Genomic DNA, 6,588 nt, shown 5'->3' on the forward strand with positions numbered 1-6,588 from the left:
AGCTGGGACTTGAGTAAAGCCTGAGACACAGGCCTCACTGAGATTTTCTGCCTCTAACTGGCTGGGAACCTCCTGCTTCCGACAGTACCAACTGCCATGTGCTCATTTGTTAAGCTACAGGGAAAAGCTAGCATTTCTTGCACACTGAGGCGATGTCTCTTGTTCTCACCTTCCTAGCAGCCATCTCCCCTCTGCCAGCAGCATCTCTGTTTTCCTCCAGAGAAGAACCCCATCCTCTACACTCAGTCCATGGAGTTTCAAGGGGGGTGAGGCCTTGCAACACCCTTACTTGATCCTCACTTTCCAAACCTCAACCCCCAACCCTAGGACACAGGGTATAGGTCTGGCCAATCAGAGCATCCCATTTGCCTGGCCACAATGATTGACTGGTGGTGGGCATGGGATTCATGTTTGTCCGTTGAGTGTTAAGCACAACACTAGCTGCAATAGTGTGCAAAGAGAAGCTTTCTTTTCTCTGGGGTTGCTGAGTCTGGGAATGTCAGCCTGGAGCCACCAAAGGACAATATTGTTAGAGAGAATCCGCCTAGAGAGTGAAGCCAACTGAGCAGAAAACAGAACTGAGAGATGGAGAGAGAGAAAGAGAGGTTCTGAAGACATTGCTTATTTACCTGGATCCTGCTGTGCCTGAAGCCCAGCCCAGAGAATTTTCAGTTATGTGAACCAATACATTTCTCACGTCTATTTGAGTGGTGCTTCTATCACTTATAGCAAAAGAATACCAGCACCTACTCTGTGCCAAGTCTTGTGCTAAGGATAAAGATATTTAAGACACAGTGCCTGACTTTGAGAAGTTCACAGCTCACAGGGAAGGTCCTATGAGAAATACAGAGAAATATGCATATCAGTTGCCTGGGCTAGAATTATGAGGGCAGAAAGGTAGAGAACACAGTGGCAGCCACTTCTAAACTCCCAATCCCATTTCTCCTCCTGAGATTCTATCTGTGGTTTCCTACACCTGGCGTTTAATCATAGATCAGTTAATCCCTGTTGGTGCCTTGTCCTACCCATAAAACACTATACCCTCCCCTTGTGCCCCACTTGGGGCTGGCTTTCCCCTCTTTGCTCAGCCTACCCAGCAGCTTGGAGTGAAAACTATTGATTTAAGGAAGTGGGAAGGAAAAACCACACACACACACACACACACACACACACACACACACCCTCAGACCAGTTTATCAGGCGTGCCCGGGCATTGTTCTACAAGCTAAATTCTTCTTCCAAAGGAAAGGAGAATTTTACAAGGTCACAGACGTGGATCCAAAGCCGGAGCCTGAGCAGAGCTGGCCACGTTGGAGGGTCTTGACCTAAAGTGTGGTGAGTCTGGAGGGAAAAGTGACCTGAGGTGAGTAGTGGGGAGGCAAGGAAACTGGGATAGCATGAAGCACTGCTCAGGGGCTGTTAGGGGCTTCAGGGAGACCATGAGCCTCTGAAATGACATACAACTGTGTGTGTGTGTTTGTGTGTGTGTGTGCGCATGCATGCTATTGTGCATGCTTGCTCGTGTGAGAGCGCATGTGGAAACATCCATAGTTTTGTTTTTTTGGGGTTTTGGGTTTTTTTTGAGACAATCTTGCTCTGTCGCCCAGGCTGGAGTGCAATGGTGTGATCTTGGCTCACTACAAACTCCGCCTCCCAGGTTCAAGTGATTCTCTTGCCTCAGCCTCCTGAATAGCTGAGATTACAGGCGCCCGCCACCATGCCCAGCTAATTTTTGTATTTTTAGTAGAGACAGGGTTTTGCCGTATTGACCAAGCTGGTCTCGAACTCCTGACCTCAGGTGACCTGCCTGCCTTGGCCTCCCAAAGTGCTGGGATTATAGGCGTGAGCCACCGCACTGGGGCAACATCCACAGTTTTAAATCATAATCTTCAAAGGAATGCATCACCCTCCAAAGGGTTAAGTCCCACTGACCTTCCTTTTGTAGATGGGGAACCTGAGGCTCAGAGCCAGTACATAATTCGTCCTAGGTTTGCTTACACAACCTCATACTCAGACACCACCTCCACCTGCCCTAGTAAACCTGTTCCTTCTGCAGGTTCTCTGTCCGAGGTCAAAAGCCCTAGAGGCATTCTTGCCTCTTCACTTTACCTCACACCCCAGGCCTACTCTATTAGCAAATCTGATCAGCTTGACCTTTGCCCTTCAAAATCGATCCAGAATCTGCCCACTCTTTGTCCTCCTCCCCTGCCCCTACCTTAACGTCCATCCACATCCACCTTTGTCTCTTGTCTGACTGACGAGTCACACTCTGAAGGCTTCTCCCTCTGCTTCCCTTCTGCCTGTTCTCCACCCAGGAGCCAGAGTGGTCTTTTGAAAACCTAGGATGGTTCGGCCAGGCGCGGTGGCTCATGCCTGTAATCCCAGCACTTTGGGAGGCCGAGGCTGGCAGATCAGGAGGTCAGGAGATCGAAACCATCCTGGCTAACACAGTGAAACCCCGTCTCTACTAAAAATACAAAAAATTAGCCGGGCGTGGTGGTGGGCGCCTGTAGTCCCAGCTACTCGGGAGACTGAGGCAGGAGAATGATGTGAACCTGGGAGGCGGAGCTTGCAGTGAGCCAAGATTGTGCCACTGCACTCCAGCCTGGGCGACAGAGCGAGACTCTGTCTCAAAAAAAAAAAAAAAAAGAGATCGACACCAGCCTGGCCAACATGGAGAAACCCGTCTCTACTAAAAATACAAAATTAGCCGGGCATGGTGGCACATAGGTTACTCGGGAGCCTGAGGCAGGAGAATCGCTTGAACCCAAGAGGCAGAGGTTGGAGTGAGCCAAGATGGCGCCACTGTACTCTAGCCTGGCGATAGATCTCTAAAAAAAAAAAAAAAAAAAAAAAAAAAAATTAGCCAGGCGTGGTGGTGCATATCTGCTGTAGCCCCAGCTACTTGGGAGGCTGAGGTGGGAGGATTGCTTGAGCCCTAGGAGGTTGAGACTGCAGTGAGCTGTGACTGCGCCACTGCACTCCAGCCTGGGCAACAGAATAAGACCTTATCTCTACTGCAAGTTCCACCGCTCTTTCCTATCCTCATTTCTTCTAGTCACATGGGCCTCTTTGTATCCTCAAATGTGCCAAGAGCACACTCACCTCAGGGCCTTTGCACCTGCTCCCCACTCTGCTTGGAATATTCCTCTGACACCTCTCCATGTGGCTCCCTCCATCACCTTCTTCAGGCCCAGCTCAAAGGTCACCTTCTCATGGGGCTTTCCATGACCATCCCCCAATTACCCAATCACTTGCTATCTCCCTCCAATGCTTCATTTTTCTTTAGGGCACTTACTGACATCTAGCATATTACACATTGACTTGCTTATTTCCTCCCTGTCTCTCTCCCTCCAGAGTCTATGTTCCATAAGGAGGGGCTTTGTCTGTTTTCCTCACTGCTGAATCCCCAGGACCCAGAACAGTTCCTGCAACATTGTAGACACGCAATAAATATTTGTTGAATGGATGAGCACATGGACATATTGCTATATCTTGTGGGTCTGTCTTGCCCACAAAACTCTAAGCTCCTTGAAGGTGGAGACTACGTTCTGTTCACCACTGTATCCTGGGGGCAGGGGGTTAAGGAGTCACACTGAGCTGGGCACATTAAAGTTGAATGAATGATTGATCAACCCCTCCAGTTTATAGAGAAAGACACAGAAGCCAGAAGAAGAAGGAAACTTGGCTTGACATATCAAGTCCCTAGCAACCACCTCTAAACTCCCAATCCCATTTCTCCTCCTGAGATTCTGCCTTCATGTGGCTTCTCTGGAATCATCCCTGCCCCTTGGGCAGGGCCGTCAGGAGAGTTGACCATGCCCTAACCCTGGGCAGCTCTAGTAAGCCACTGGGTTCGTTGGCCTTTAAATTAAATCCTTAATATCGCTTTGGGCTTAGGGCCCAGAACCCGAGCTTGATTCCCTAAGTATGAGTCTCAGTTCTATGGCTTGCTTCCTGAGCCTCAGTTTTGCCATCTGTAAAATGGGAACAGTGATAATAGTATCTACCTCATCAGGTGGCCACAAGGCTTATAGGTAATGAGTGCTTACCTATGCAATTGCTTAGACTGAAGCCTAGTGAGTGCCCAGAAACTGTTGACTGCTATTAAAAGTTAAGCATTGAACCAGAGGAGAAAATATTCAGTCCCTTTCAAACTTCCCTTAGGTGGATTCCAGCTAATTGCAGCCTGGTCGGATGTGGTTTCGGGTTATAATGCCTCATTTAGGTTTCTGGGCACCTGGACGGTTGGCGTGATTTTCCCAGGTGACATTGAGCATTATCTGGAGAACAAAACTCCTTTCAAGGTGAGAAACGCCTGGACAGCCACTAGCGCAGCCAGAGAGAGGCACAATCATAGGCCTCAGTGGATTCAGCTCTCCCAGGCTTCCTGGCTGGAATTACACCCCTCAGGATCTTGCCAACCCAAAGGAGAGGCTGATTTTGGTGTAGGGAAAACAGCAACAACACACAAAAAAACCCAAAAAAAAAAACAAAAAAAAAAAACAAAAAAATACCATCTCCTCTCACTCAAGGGAGCACGTTTCACTTGCTGGCGAGCAGCCACGAGGCTTTTCTCATCTCAGGGTAAAAAACCCATGCAACTTGACCCAGACGCACTTGCCCAGGTTTATCTCTGCCTCTCCCCCTGCAACACACACACACACACACACACACACACACACACACACACACTGTATCCCCTTGAAGCTTCACAACCCTCACTCCCATTTTCCAGAGAGGTGAGGCCATCTGCCCAAACTCCTATAGATGGGAAGGGGAGGATCTGGGCTTCTCTGCCTTTTTCCATCATATCACCCTGTCCACTGACTGATCCCAAGTCCAGATTACCCCTAGTCCAGATTAAGGGATTCATAATCTTCTTGTACAGATGCAGAAACTGAGGCCCAGAGCAATGGAGCCACTTGCCCCAGGTACCGCACCAGGGATATGGCGGAGTGGTTGGCTGGCCTCCAACCCCAGAATTCCCACCATGTTTAGTGGGTGGCTGGGCTTAGTTGGCCAAGGTGAAACCCAAGGTTGTACGGCAGGGGCCTGGCAAAGCTGCCCAGGTGCCCTTGGCCTGGTTGGCAGCTCAGCTGCTTTTGACCCTGAGTGCCCTTGGGCAGGCTCACCCTTTCAGGCTTCCTTTCTGGCCATCAAGGGCGGGATTGGCTGTTTGTTAGCAAATCACCTTCCAGCCTCAACCATGCCATGAAACCATGTCTATTATTATTTAAGTAAGACTTGACTTTACACTGACTTGCTTTTTTGTTAAAATACATTTGAATTTTCGCCAGGCATGGTGGCTCACGCCTGTAATCCCAGCACTTTGGGAGGCCGAGGCAGGCAGATCGCGACGTCGGGAGATTGAGACCATCCTGGCCAACATGGTGAACCCCCATCTCTGCTGAAAATACAAAAATTAGCTGGGCGTGGTGGCTTGTGCCTGTAATCCCAGCTACTTGGGAGGCTGAGGCAGGAGAATCGCTTGAACCGGGAGTCGGAGGTTGCAGTGAGCCGAGATCATGCCACTGCACTCCAGCCTGGAGACAGAGCAAGACTCCATCTCAAAACAAACAAACAGAAAACCAACATTTGAATTTCCATTGGAAAAGCAGTATCATGCCAAAAAAAAAAAAAAAGAACAAATATATGCAAAATCAAACCGCATTCACAGATTCTCACTAGAGTCTTGCTATGGACTGAATATTTGTGTCCGCTCAGAATTTATATTTTGAAACCCTAACCTCCAAGGTTGATATTAGGAGGTGAGGCCCTTGGGATCTGCTTCAAGGGAACCCAAACCAAGATAAGCAGAACAGGTGTACACATGACAACACGAATGCATCCTAAACCCATGTTGTTTCAGTCCAAAAGTAAAAGGCAGAATGCAAAACATGAGATAATACCACCTGGCAGCCTGGCCAACATGGTGAAACCCCGTCTCTACTAAAAATACAAAAATTAGCCAGGTGTGGTGGCACGTGCCTTTAGTCCCAGCTACTCGGGAGGCTGAGGCAGGAGAATCGCTGGAAACTGGGAGGCAGAGGTTGCAATGAGCTGACGTGGCACAACTGCATTTCAGCCTGGGTGACAGAGAAAGAATCTGTCTCAAAAAAAAAAAAAAAAAAAAAAAACAACAAAAAACAGATAGGCCGGGCGCGGTGGCTCACGCCTGTAATCCCAGCACTTTGGGAGGCCGAGGTGGGCGGATCATGAGGTCAGCAGATCGAGGCCATCTTGGCTAACACGGTGAAACCCTATCTCTACTAAAAATACAAAAATGGCCGGGCGCGGTGGCTCACGCCTGTAATCCCAGCACTTTGGGAGACCGAGGCAGGTGAATCACGAGGTCAGGAGATCGAGACCATCCTGGCTAACACAGTGAAACCCCATCTCTACTAAAAATGCAAAAAATTAGCCGGGCGTGGCGGCAGGCACCTGTAGTCCCAGCTACTTGGGAGGCTGAGGCAGGAGAATGGTGGGAACCCAGGACGCGGAGCTTGCAGTGAGCCGAGATCACGCCACTGCACTCCAGACTGGGCAACTGAGCAAGACTCTGTCTCAAAAAAAAAAAAAAAAAAA

General features: G+C 49.2%; 1 protein-coding gene across 1 annotated transcript in view; it reads left to right on the forward strand.

Annotated features, from left to right (window-relative positions):
- Positions 1-1,211: 1,211 nt before the first annotated feature.
- The window catches only part of TMEM211 (transmembrane protein 211), an 11,357-nt gene continuing 5,980 nt past the window's right edge, over positions 1,212-6,588 (forward strand). The window contains exon 1 of the mRNA XM_023185723.2: positions 1,212-1,335. The gene's annotated coding sequence lies outside the window, so the exon portion shown is untranslated. The remainder of the gene's footprint in view (positions 1,336-6,588) is intronic.

The sequence above is a fragment of the Piliocolobus tephrosceles genome, chromosome 19 (assembly GCF_002776525.5).
Source record: "Piliocolobus tephrosceles isolate RC106 chromosome 19, ASM277652v3, whole genome shotgun sequence".
NCBI lineage: Eukaryota > Metazoa > Chordata > Mammalia > Primates > Cercopithecidae > Piliocolobus > Piliocolobus tephrosceles.